Genomic DNA, 13,221 nt, shown 5'->3' on the forward strand with positions numbered 1-13,221 from the left:
TTTCTGTGACCTACACGACAGCTCACAGCAATGCCAGATCCTTAACTCACTAAGCGAGGCCAGGGATCGAACCTGCAACCTCATGGTTACTAGTTGGATTCGTTTCCATTGTACCGCAATGGGAATTTCTGTAAATCAACTACAATAAATCTTTTTTTAATGGGGTTCCCATTGTGGCTCAGCAGAAATGAATCTGACTAGTATCCATGAGGATGCAGGCTCGATCCCTGGCCTTGCTCAGCAGGTTAAGGATCTGGCGTTGCTGTAAGCTGTGGTGTAGGTCACAGATGCAGCTCAGATCTGGCGTTGCTGTGGCTGTGGTGTAGGCCAGCAGCTACAGCTCCGATTTAACCCCTAGCCTGGGAACCTCCATATGCCATGGGTGTGGCCCTAAAAAGACCAAAAAAAAAAATTAAAGAAAATAATGCAGGTTTAAAAAATAAATAAAACACTAGCAACCTTAGGCAATGAGATCCTGCTGTAGAGCACAAGGAACTTATCTAACAACTTGAGATGGACAATGGTGGAGGATAATGTGAGATAAAGAATGTATATATATGTATAACTGGGTCACTTTGCTCTACAGCAGAAATTGACAGAATACTGTAAATCAACTATAATAAGAAAATTTTTAAAAAATCAAAGTCTTGTTCAAGCTTATAATATGTGCTTATAAGAACAAAGGGCCGTTCTAAATGGCATTTAGGATCAAATTGCCTCCACCTGGCTCTGCTACTCCAATAGCTGCTATGTGACCTCTCCAGGTTTCCTTGTTGGAAACTGAATGACAGGTAAAGACGGTCACATCTCCAGGGAGCCTCTGTGAGGGCTAACCCGTAAGGAGGTCAGCACACTGCCTCGCATATAAGGGTCAATGAATACACCTATATGAGCCCCTCGCTCATCCAACTCTTTCTACAGGTATTGATACAACATCTTCTCTACAAAATCATGGCACTATTCTCAGCACAGCGTATCAGTCCCTGCCTGGACGGTTCCTTTCACCACTTTTAGTTGCCCCCTGCAATGCAGTCTGACCAGTTCCAGGTAGGTTACACTTCAGTTTCCAACATTCTGCCTTCTCTGCTCAGCTTCTCTTTCCTCTTCCTTGAACCTCTCTGACTCCAGTCAAGTGGTTCGCTTAGCAAATACCTGGGTGCCATTGCATACTTTAATATGGACAGATTCCCAAACCTGACCACTTAGCGTCATCCCTGGAAATCCTTGGAACTGGAACTGAGGAGGGATTGTCCTTTCCTGGTGGCAGGCTTGGGGAGAGGGCCTGGGAGCCTTGGCAGCCACGTTCCTGGCTGTGTGGACAAGGTCAATGGCAGGAACAGAGCATCAAACCAATAAACAGGCAAAGTTGAGAGCAGGAGAGAAGGCATCATGGGGGTGGGGTCCTTGAATAAAAATGCCCTCAGATCCAGATACATGTCTGCTCTTCCTGGAGCCTGGCTGGTCCACCTGTGCTTTGTGCCATGAGCTCCCCACATTGTTCCAGGTGGGGTTCTGTACTTGAAACCAAGAGACACCAAAGAGGAGGGACAAGCTTATCCATCTGGCCAGAATGTGTCCCAAGGGAGTGACCCCTTCCTCAACCCTTCCCTGGCCTCGTCCCTAAGTGGTTTGGACTGACCCCTGTGCTCTTGGTGCTGTATTGGCACATTCTGGCTCCTATCTCAGGCTGCCAATGAAATAATCATCACAGCCATTTCTCAAGGATCTCTGGCAGAGTAAGCATTTTTACACCCATCATTGCTCTTCATTATACTAAATTACACTTTCAAAAGGTAAAACCATGACTCAGGTTCACATGTGAAATGAACACATGCCAAAGGTTTTATCCAACTCATTAATTAATAGGAAACCAGTAAGATGTTAAAACAGGTTCAAATAATTCTTAGAATTACAGAGATTTATATTCTCTTTCAGACAAAATTAGCTGTCATTGCCAAGGACAGGAAGTATTTGCATTACGATAAATGGGAAATAATTACCATCAGTTTTCTCAACTTAACTTCCACCCTTAGAGAATAGTTTAAAAAGGGAGTTCCTGCTGTGGCTCAGCAGGTTAAGAACCTGACATTGTCTCTGTGAGGATGGAGGTTCGATCCCTGGCCTTGCTCAGTGGGTTTTCAGCCATAAAAAAAGAGAAAAAAGTCTAGTCAACCACAAATCAATTAAATGTACACCCCACAGGACCAGCTATCTCAGAAGTTCCCCTAAACAGTGGCCAGCAGTACCCTGAAAGGACACCTAGTAATCTCTTTTGTCCATTTCCAATCTTTGGACCATCTTTCCCAATATTAAAACAGTTCTGTGAGAGAGGATTATACATACTCCGTAAAATATCCACCTTTTTTTTTTTTTCTTGGCTGCAGCATGCATAACTTGCTGTTGTGATCTCAATTCCCTGACCAGGGATAAAACTTGGGACACAGCAATAAAAGTGCCAAATCCTAACCACTAGAGCACCAAGAAACTCCCATCATTTTCATTTTAGAGATGAGGAAACAGGTTCATAGAAGTAAGAGACTTGTTTGGGGAGTTCCCTGGTGGCTCAGCAGGTTAAGGATACAGAGTCATCATTGCTATGGCTCGGGTCACTGTTGTGGTTTGGGTTCAATCCCTGGCCCAGGAACTTTGACATGTCATAGGTATGGCCAAGGGAGTTCCTGTCGTGGCGTAGTGGAAACGAATCTGACTAGGAACCATGAGGTCTTGGGTTTGATCCATGGCCTCGCTCAGTGGGCTAAGAATCTGGCATTGCCATGAGCTGTCCTGCATTGCTGTGGCTGTGGTATAGTCTGGCAGCTGTAGTCTGATTCGACCCCTAGCCCGGGAACGTCTATATGCAGTGGGTATGGCCCTAAAAAGCAAAAAACAAAACAAAACATAGGTGTGGCCCAAAATAAATAACAACAACAACCCTTGTTTTGCTAACACAATTAGAAAATGGCAAGTTGGGATTCAGATGCAGGTCTGACTCCAAAATCCTGATCTAAACCATTGAAGTTGGCCAGAGCCCAGGGACACTTTCTGGGTAAAGCTGGTCTACCTAGAGGCATGTGTCACTAGCTCATTCATTCACCCATTGAGCAGATATTGCTTTTCTCCTGTGTTCAGTGTGCTGTGATGAATCACAGTCTCAACTTAAGACTGCCAGGAACAAACCTCCTCTGAAAAAGCCAAGTTCACCGACATATTGCAGAGGGACTTCACATCAGAGGAGCCACAAGGGATCTCACCAAAGGAAAAGATGCAACAGATCTAGGGGGAAGGGTGGAGGGTAGGTGAAATGAAAATGAAGAAGTATGTTGACAGACTCAAAGCAAAACAGGGCTGTGTGTAAAGATAATTCCCAGACTATGAAGTGGACCCAGGGGCCCATTTCCTTGGAAACAATAAAATTACGATAGCATTGGGATGTTGTGTCTGGAAAGCTTTTATTGGAAGCATGGCACCTGGGTTGTAAACACTGCACCTGGGCTGTAAATGAGACTACTTCTCTAGGTCAGCCATATGAATACCCCCCCCCCAGCCCCAAATAGCCTCCCATATTTTTTGGCTGCATCTGCAGCATACAGAAGCTCCCAGGCCAGGGATCAAACCCAAGTCATTGCAGTCACAATGCCAGATACTTAATCCATTGAGCCACAGGGAACTCCTTAAGTGCTTTTTGTTTTTGTTTTTGTTTGTTTTTCTTTTTTGGCTGTTGCGAGGAAAATGGAGCTCCTAGGCCAGGAATCAGATCCCAGGTGCAGTCACAACCTAAGCCAAAGCTCCTTTTAGCCACTGTGCCAGGCCAGGGATCAAACCTATGCCCCAGAGCTTCCAAGATGCCACAGCAGGAACTCCAAGTTTTTTATTTATTTTTTATTTTTTATTTTTTTATTTTTTTGGCATTTCTTGGGCCGCTCCTGCGGCATATGGAGGTTCCCAGGCTAGGGGTCAAATCGGAGCTGTAGCTGCCAGCCTACGCCAGAGCCACAGCAACGCAGGATCCGAGCCGCGTCTGCGACCTACACCACAGCTCACGGCAACGCCAGATCGTTAACCCACTGAGCAAGGGCAGGGACCAAACCCGCAACCTCATGGTTCCTAGTCAGATTCGTTAACCACTGCGCCACGACAGGAACTCCCAAGTTTTTTATTTTAAGTCATTTATAATTGGATTTTAAAAGCTAGAAAAAGTGACTGTGGTTGTACCCCTGGTTAAAGAAGCAGATCATACCAGTTAAAGCAGCAAGAACCAAGGGTGGATGGCTGAGCAGATCTGGACGGACCTGAACATCAGGTAGAGACTTTACCCCAGGCACAGTGTGGGCCGGAAGCTGGAGCAGCACATTCCCTGGCCCCCCCTTCGCTGGAATATTGCCATGATAGGCAAACTTCTGCTCCGCAGCACTGCAAGATAACATCACAGTCAGCTGACTTTCCCACCAGAGAGCGAGACAACAGGCTGGGAGCCAGTCAGGGGAGACAGAACACAAAAGGACCAGAACCAGTACAGCTTCTCCACCTGGAGCCTTGAAAACATGCAGGAGGAGATTCGGTAAATCTTGTTTCTAAGCACCACATTCTCTGGTTTTTCTACATTTTTAAGCTTTTGAGGAATGTATAAACTGGTTTCTCTCTCCCTTGACTGGCTCCCTGCCTGCTGCTCTGGGCCCCCACTACTCTCTGGTTGTTCTCTCTCTATTATAAATAGTACTGCAGGGAACAGAACAGTGCATGTATCTTTTCAAATTAGTTTTGCCCAGGTATATGCCCAGGAGTGGGATTGCTGGGTTGTATGTCTGCCTTATTTCGGAAATGCACCTAAAGCTCTTCCTGAGCCTGAGATGCTTTCTGTGGGCCTTGGATATAGAGACTCCAGTTGTTCACATAACCCGTCCTTTCCTCCTTCCCTGGTGTCTCAGCCCAGTTTCCCTAGAAAACAGACCTAAGGTAAAGGTGTACATGCTAACACTCTACCGGGGAGAGGAGCAAACCCAGGGAAGCAATGGCCGAGGAAGTAAAGCAGGAAAGTAGGGAAAGCACACCAGGAATATATTCCCAGGCTGGAAACAGCTTCAAACAGCGCTGCCCAGACTTTGCAGCATGTCTCCCGAGAGGCTGTGTGAAACGACTGAGTCAGAGAATGGTCTGAAATGGTTGAAAATGGAGCGCAGTTTCTGCTGTATCCCGCTGCATCCTATCTCCCAGCAGCGGAGGTCAGCCCCTTAAGGCCTTAACCTCCTTCATGGTTGAATCCATCACTTGTCACCCTCAATAGTTTCGAGGAAACTTAGAGCCAATCTAGATTCATTCTGGCCAGTGCGCATGAAGAGAGCTGCAGTCTGTGGAAGCAGCTCTGCCACTAAATACACACTCAAGAAATGCCATGGAGGAGTTCCCATCATGGCTCAGCAGTAACGAACCTGACTAGTATCCATGAGGACGAGGGTTCGGATCCCTGGCCTCGCTCAGTGGGTTAAGGATCTCCTGTTGCCATGAGCTGTGGTGTAGGTCGAATACATGGCTTGGACCATATGCCATAGGTACGGCCTTAAAAATACAAAAAAAAAAAAAAAAAAAAGAAAGAAAAGAAAAGAAATGCCAGGTAATGCCTCACTGTGACCCACTCAGGTCTTTTCTCCTGATCTCTAGGTCTCTAAGGGCCCAGGAAAGGCATGAGCTGTTACCAGGGGCACCCTTGCAAGTGACTAGCCAGGCAAATGTGGAGTGGTGCATAATGGTTGTGTACAGATGGCAACAGAGTTAGAGTTTGATGCATTTCCTAGACTCGTTTGCAGTTTTCATGAGGTCATTGTCTAAACTGTGATCCTTGGGATGCAACTAGAGAGTCCCATATTAAGTGAAGTAAGAAAGAGAAAAACTTTCACAATAGCAGGATCTCCACAGAGACATAGAAACAACCTAAATGTCCACCAACAAATGAATGGATTAAGAAGATGTGGTACATATACACAATGAAATACCACTCAGCCATAAAAAAGAACAAAGTAGTGCCATTTGCAGCAACATGGATGGAACTAGAGTCTCTCATACTAAGTGAAGTAAGTCAGAAAGAGAAAGCCAAATACCATATGATATCACTTATATCTGGAATCTAATATATGGCACAAATGAACCTATTTACAGAAAAGAAGCAAACTCATGGACTTAGAGAACAGACTTGTGATTGCCAAGGGGGAGGGGGAGGGGGAGGGATGGGATGGACTGGGAGTTTGGGGTTAGTAGATGCAAACTACTGCATTTGGAGTGGATAAGCAATGAGATCCTACTGTATAGCGCAGGGAACTATAGCCAGTCACTTATGATGGAACATGATGGAGGATAATGTGAGAAAAAGAATGTGTGTGTGTGTGTGTGTGTGTGTGTGTGTGTGTGTGTGTGTGTGTGTGTGTGTGACTGGGTCACTTTGCTGTACAGTATAAATTGACAGAACACTATAAACCAACTATAATGGAAAAAATAAAAATCATTTAAAAAACAAAGAGAAAGGCAAATACTATATGATAATATATCACTTATATGTGGAATCTAAAATGTGGCATAAATGAACCTATCTACAGAACAGAAACAGACTCACAGACATGGAGGATAGACTTGTGGTTGTCCAGGGAGAGGTGGGAGGGAGTGGGATGGATTGGGAGTTTGGGGTTTATAGATGCAAACTATTACATTTAGAATAGATAAACAATGAGGTCCTGCTGTAGAGCACAGGGAACTGTGTCTAATCTCTTGAGACAGGACATGATAGGGGGATGATAGGAGAAGAAGGATGTGTATATAAATATATACATATACCTATATATGCACATACATGTATGTATATATAATTGGTCACTGCTGTACAGTGGAAATTGACACAAAATTATAAATCAACTATACTTTAATAAAAAAATAAAAAATTAACTATTATCATTGGACTGTAAAATGATACAAGCCATTCTGGATCTGGAACTTAAGACACTGGACATGCCACCTTTGTGATATGTTTTAACAGCTGGAACCTGGTCACGGCAGCCACCTAGCTTCCACTGAAGACAATGACATCCTTGTCATCCCTGGTGGGATGGTGGAACTCTAACTCAGAAGAAACTTGGAATCCTGAATGATGACATGGAGACAGCCATCCATCCCCCAGACCAGGATGGGTCATAGTCAGATGGTTAAGAGGAAAAGAGGTAAAGTGGTTTTTAAAAGCTTTTTGGCTTTACACTTTTTTGTAGTAGCAGTTCACTGTACTGTAATATAATAGCCTTTATCAAGAAAATAAAATGACCATCTATTCCTAATTTTCTGAGAGTTTTTTAAATCATAAGAGTTGTTTAATTTGAGTAAATCCTTTTTCTTTTTCTCTTTCCTTTTTTTTTTGGTCTTTTTAGGGCCACACCCTCAGCATATGGAAATTTCCAGGCTAGGGGTTGAATGGGAGCTGCTTCTGGTCTACACCACAGCCACAGCAATGCCAGATCTGAGCCACATCTGCAACCTACACCACAGCTCTTGGCAACGCCGGATCCCTAGCCCACTGAGAGAGGTCAAGGATCAAAACCAAATTCTCATGGATACTAGTTGGAATCTTACCACTGAGCCACAATGGGAACTCCTTTTTTTAATGTTATGCTAATTTTGTGGTTTTTCTTCTTTAATCCATTAATAGGATCTGTTGCATATAGAAGGTTTTATTTAGGGGGGAGGGGGCGGTCTATGCCTGAAGCACAGGAATCAAGCTTATGCCACAGCAGTGACCAAAGCCATTGCAGTGACACCAGGTTCTTAACCTGCTGAGCCACAAGGGAACACCATATAGAGATTTTCTAATTTTGAAACACCCTTGCATTATATACATATGTATGTATGTATATATTTGTGTATGTGTGTGTATAATACACATACATATACACGTATATATTATATATATATACATAATTACTAGTACATTTAGTTAATGAATATTTACTTCAGAATTTTTGCATCTGTAGCTATAAAGTGAGGTAGGCCTTCAATTAGTCATGGTTTAACTGCGTGTTAGAAGTTACATAATGGAGTTCCCTCATGGCACAGTGGGTTAAGGATGTAGTGGTTTTGTTGCAGCAGCTCAGGTCACTGCTGTGGCATGGGTTCAACCCCTGGCCTGGGAACTATCATATGCTGTGGGCGCAGTCAAAAAAAAAAAAAAGTCACACAAGCAGCAAGGGATTAAATATAGGGATTTGGGTGCTTATAAAATCATAAAAGGGATGGAGAAGCAGGCTCTTAGCTGGGTCTCCAGGAATGATTCTCAGAACAAAGCAGGGGGGTGCTCTTTCCACGGCCTTTGCTGCAGAAGAACTGGGAGCTGCCAGACCCTACCTGAGGCTGTGATCCACAGGGCAGGAAGAAGCTGCACCATCACAATAGCCCCTTGACACCACAGAGCTAGTGCCTGGACACAAGGACGCAAAAGCCAGATGCTGATGCTTCCAACACTGCCACTCAACACTCACCCTGTGGCTCTGAAAATGCCTCTAAGACCACTCTCAGCTGCATTATGAGGAGGTGGCCTGCTCACCAGTAGCACTTCTGCATTTCATTCAAGGGCAGCTAATTGTTGGAACTTCATCACACCAAGAACTCTAGCTGTAAAGGAGACTGTAAAGGGTTTTAGTGTGGGTGGGCTTGTTGGAAAAAGTTGGGATAGACAGGGAGTATCAATTGGCTGTTGTATTAACCAGGATGGACGAGATTATGCTATAATAACACGCAACCCCCAAATCACCACAGCTCAAAATAGCAAAGGTCTAGTTCTTTTTTTTTTTTTTTTTTTTTGTCTTTTGTCTTTTTAGGGCCGCACCCTCGACATATGGAGGTTCACAGGCTAGAAGTCTAATTGAAGCTACAGCTGCTTGCTTACACCAGAGCCACAGCAACGCCAGATCTGAGCCACATCTGTGACCTACACCACAGCTCACAGCAACACATGATCTTTAACCCACTGAGCAAGGCCAGGGATTGAACCCACAACCTCATGGTTCCTTAGTTGGATTCATTTCCGCTGCGCCACGATGGGAACTTGAGCAAAGGTCTAGTTCTTACATAGGCCACCTGCCTATCACAGGTCAACAGAGATGTGACCACTCATCATAGTCATCCAGAGACCCAGGCTGAAAAAGCCATTGCCACCTCACGCACTGCTAGTTGCCATGACAAAGGTAAAGAGACAACAGAGAGGAGTTGCTGTCATGGCTCAGTGGAAATAAAACTGACTAGCATCCATGGCCTCACTCAGTGGGTTAAGGATCCAGCATTGCTGTGAGCTGTGGTATAGGTCGCAGGCGCGGCTCAGATCTGATGTTGCTGTGGCTGTGGCGTAGGCCAGTGGCTATAGCTCCGATTAGACCCCTAGCCTGGGAATCTTCATATGCCATGGGTGAGGCCCTCAAAAGACAAAAAAAATTTTTAATTTTAAAATGAGACACAGACGGTCTCAGACCAGCCATTAAATGCACCAGCCCGAAAGTAACATACCATTTACACTCATAATTCATTGGTCAGAACTTGAAGAGGCCCCACTCAACCTCAAGCAGGCTAATACATTCAAATCCTACTGTGCACCAGGAAACACTGGGTAAATATCACTTACAACCACCACAATTATATCTGCCCAGACCTAGAAATGTCTTCTACTCTCCTTTTTTTTCTTTTTTTCTTTTTTTTTTTTTTTTTGGTTTTTAGGGCCACATTCTAGGCATATAGAAGTTCCCAGGCTACAGCTTCCGACCTACACCACAACCACAGCAACACGAATCTGAGCAGCATCTGCAGGCTACACCACAGCTCATGCCAACGCTGGATCCTTAACCCATTGAGTAAGGCCAGGGATTGAACCCACATCCCCATGGATCCTAGTCGGGTTTGTTAACCACTGAGCCACGAAGGGAACTCCTCTTCTACTCTCCTTAAAAGGATTTGGGAGTTCCCATCATAGCGCAGTGGTTAACGAATCCGACTAGGAACCATGAGGTTGCGGGTTCGGTCCCTGCCCTTGCTCAGTGGGTTGAGGATCCGGCGTTGCCGTGAGCTGTGGTGAGGGTTGCAGACGTGGCTCGGATCCTGTGTTGCTGTGGCTCTGGTGTAGGCCGGTGGCTACAGCTCCAATTAGACCCCTAGCCTGAGAACCTCCATATGCCATGGAAGTGGCCCTAGAAAAGGCAAAAAGACAAAAAAAAAAAAAAAAAAAAAAAAAAAAAAAAGGATTTGGAATCAAGATTATACTAGACTCAAAAGATGAATCGAACATGTTTTCTTCTTTTTCTATTCTTTGGCACAACTTAAATAAATTATTCCTTGAAAGACTGAAAAACCCTTATAAATCATCTAGGCCTATCGTTTTTTAAAATGTATAGGAGGATATATTTGAGATACTTTTTCTCAAGATACTAGTAAGTCCCTTTCTCTTTCAGTCGTCTTGGAGTGTTCAGAGGCCTGCTGGGAACAGAACTTCTAAAACAACAAATATCTCAGGAAGGCTGTGGTCCAAGGCCATTTTTGCTGGTTATAAGCGGTGTCTCTGGAATCAGAAGGAGCACACAGCTCTTCTTAAAATTGAAGGTGTTTATGCCCGAGATGAAACTGAATTTTATCTAGGCAAGAGATGTGGTTATGTGTACTAAGCAAAGAATAACACAGTGACCTGTGGAAAACCTAACAAAAGCAGAGTAATCTGGGGAAAGATAACGTGCTCATGGCAACAGTGGCATGGTTTGTGCCAAATTCTGAAGCAACCTTCCTGCTAAGGCCATTGGACACAGAATCTGTGTGATGCTGTACCCTTCAAGGATTTAAACTTATCGAAAATAAATAAATAAAAGTGGATTTGTTCTCTTGTTAAAAAAAAAGAGAGAGAGAGACTAGTAAGTTTATCTAAGTTTTCTATTTGTTCTTATATTAATTTTTTTACGGCTGTACCTGCGGCATATGGAAGTTCCCAGGCTAGGGACTGAATCAGAGCTGCAGCTGCGGCCTACACCACAGCCACAGCAACATTGGATCCAAGCTACATCTTCAACATACACCGCAGCTTATGCCATGCCTTAACCCACTGAGCAAGACCAGGGGTGGAACCTGTATCCTGACAGAGACAACGTCAGGTTCTCAACCCACCGAGCCACAAGAGAAACTCCTCAATTTTTACTTTTTATATTTATGCATAATTTTTTTCCTTTTTTGGCCACACATGCAGCATATGTAAGTTCCCAGAAAAGGGATCAAACTGGAGCCACAACTGCAACTTATGCCACAACTGTGGCAATGCCAGATCTTTAACCCAGTGCACTATAGCAGGAACCCCCTGCATAAAATTTTAATATAATTTTTCTGTTTTTTTAAATCTCTATTTCATCTGACTTCCTGCTTTTCACTTTTAATTTGTTTGCATGTTTTCTTTCTTTTACTCTTGTCAGTCTTTCTAAAAGTTTGTCTATCTAACTAATTATATTGATGAAACATTGGTTATATTAAAATACTTTTTTTTTTTTTTTTTTTTTTGGCTGTGCCCTGAGCTGTAGCAGTGACAATGCTGGATCCTTAAACTGAGGCACAAGGGAACTTAAGTTGATTCTTTTTTTTTTTTAAGATTTTTATTTTTGCCATTATAGTTGGTCTACAGTGGGAACTCATAAGTTGATCCTTGAGTGTTCATGTCATTTAGTTTCAGTCTTTATTGTCTTCTGATAAATATTTAAAGCTATATCCTAAAGACACTACCAGAAAACTGTTAGAGCTCACCAATGAATTTGGCAAAGTCGCAGGATACAAAATTAAGACACAAAAATTTCCATATATTAACAATGAAAGATCAGAAATAGAAATTAGGGAAGCAATCTCGTTTACCATTGCATCAAAAAGAATAAAATACCTAGGAGTAAACCTACCTAAAGAGATAAAAGACCTGTATTCTGAAAACTATAAGATGCTGACAAAAGAAATCAAAGATGACACAAACAGATGGAAAGACATACCATGCTCTTGGATTGGAAGAGTCAATATTATCAAAATCTCTCTACTACCCAAGGCAATCTATAGAGTCAATGCAATCCCTATCAAATTACCAAGGACATTTTTTACAGAACACAAACAAAATATTTTAAAGTTTGTTTGGAAGCACAAAGACTCAGAATAGCCAAAGACATCCTGAAAAAGAAAAATGGAGCTGGAGGAATCAGGCTCACTGACTTCAGACTATACTACAAAACAACAGTTATCAAGACTGTATGGTACTGGCACAAAGACAGAAATATAGATCAGTGGAACAGGATAGAAAGCCCAGAATTAAACCCATGCACCTACAGTCAACTAGTCCATGACAAAGGGAGGCACGAATATACAATGGAGAAAAGACAGCCTGTTCAATAAGTGGTGCTGGGAAAACTGGACGGCCACATGGAAAAGAATGAAATTAGAATACTCCCTTACACCACGCACAAAAATAAACTCAAAATGGATTAAAGAACTAGATATAAGACCAGACACTATAAAACTCTTAGAGGAAAACATACGCCAAACACTCTCCAACATAAACAACAGCAACATCTTCTCAGATCCACCTCTTAGAGTAATGACAGTAAAAATAAACAAATGGGACCCAATTAAACTTAAAAGTTTCTGCACAGCAAAGGAAACCCTAAACAAAACAAAAAGACAACCCACAGAATGGGAGAACATATTTGCAAATGAATCAACTGACAAGGGATTAATCTTCAAAATTTATAAACACCTCCTGCAGCTCCATACTAAAAAAACGAACAACCCCATCAAAAAAGGGGCATAAGATCTAAACAGACAGTTCTCCAAAGAAGACATACAGATGGTCAAAAAACACATGAAAAGATGTTCAACATCACTCATTATTAGAGAAATGCAAATCGAAACCACGATGGAGTACCACCTTACACCAACCAGAATGGCCATCATCCAAAAGTCTACAAAAAATAAGTGCTGGAGACGGTGTGGAGAAAAAGGAACACTAGTACACTGTTGGTGGGATTGTAAATTGGTGCAACCACTGTGGAAAGCAGTATGGAGATTCCTCAGAAAACTCAAAATAGAACTACCATTTGATCCATTTGATCCAGACATCTATCCAGAGAAAACCATGACTCGCAAAGACACATGTACTCTGATGTTCATTACAGCACTATTTACAATAGCCAAGACATGGAAACA

The 13,221-nt window shown here is 43.0% G+C and overlaps 1 pseudogene; it reads left to right on the forward strand.

Annotated features, from left to right (window-relative positions):
• LOC100511346 lies at nt 521-10,842 on the forward strand (annotated as a pseudogene).

Source organism: Sus scrofa, chromosome 13 (genome assembly GCF_000003025.6).
Source record: "Sus scrofa isolate TJ Tabasco breed Duroc chromosome 13, Sscrofa11.1, whole genome shotgun sequence".
Classification (NCBI taxonomy): Eukaryota; Metazoa; Chordata; class Mammalia; order Artiodactyla; family Suidae; genus Sus; species Sus scrofa.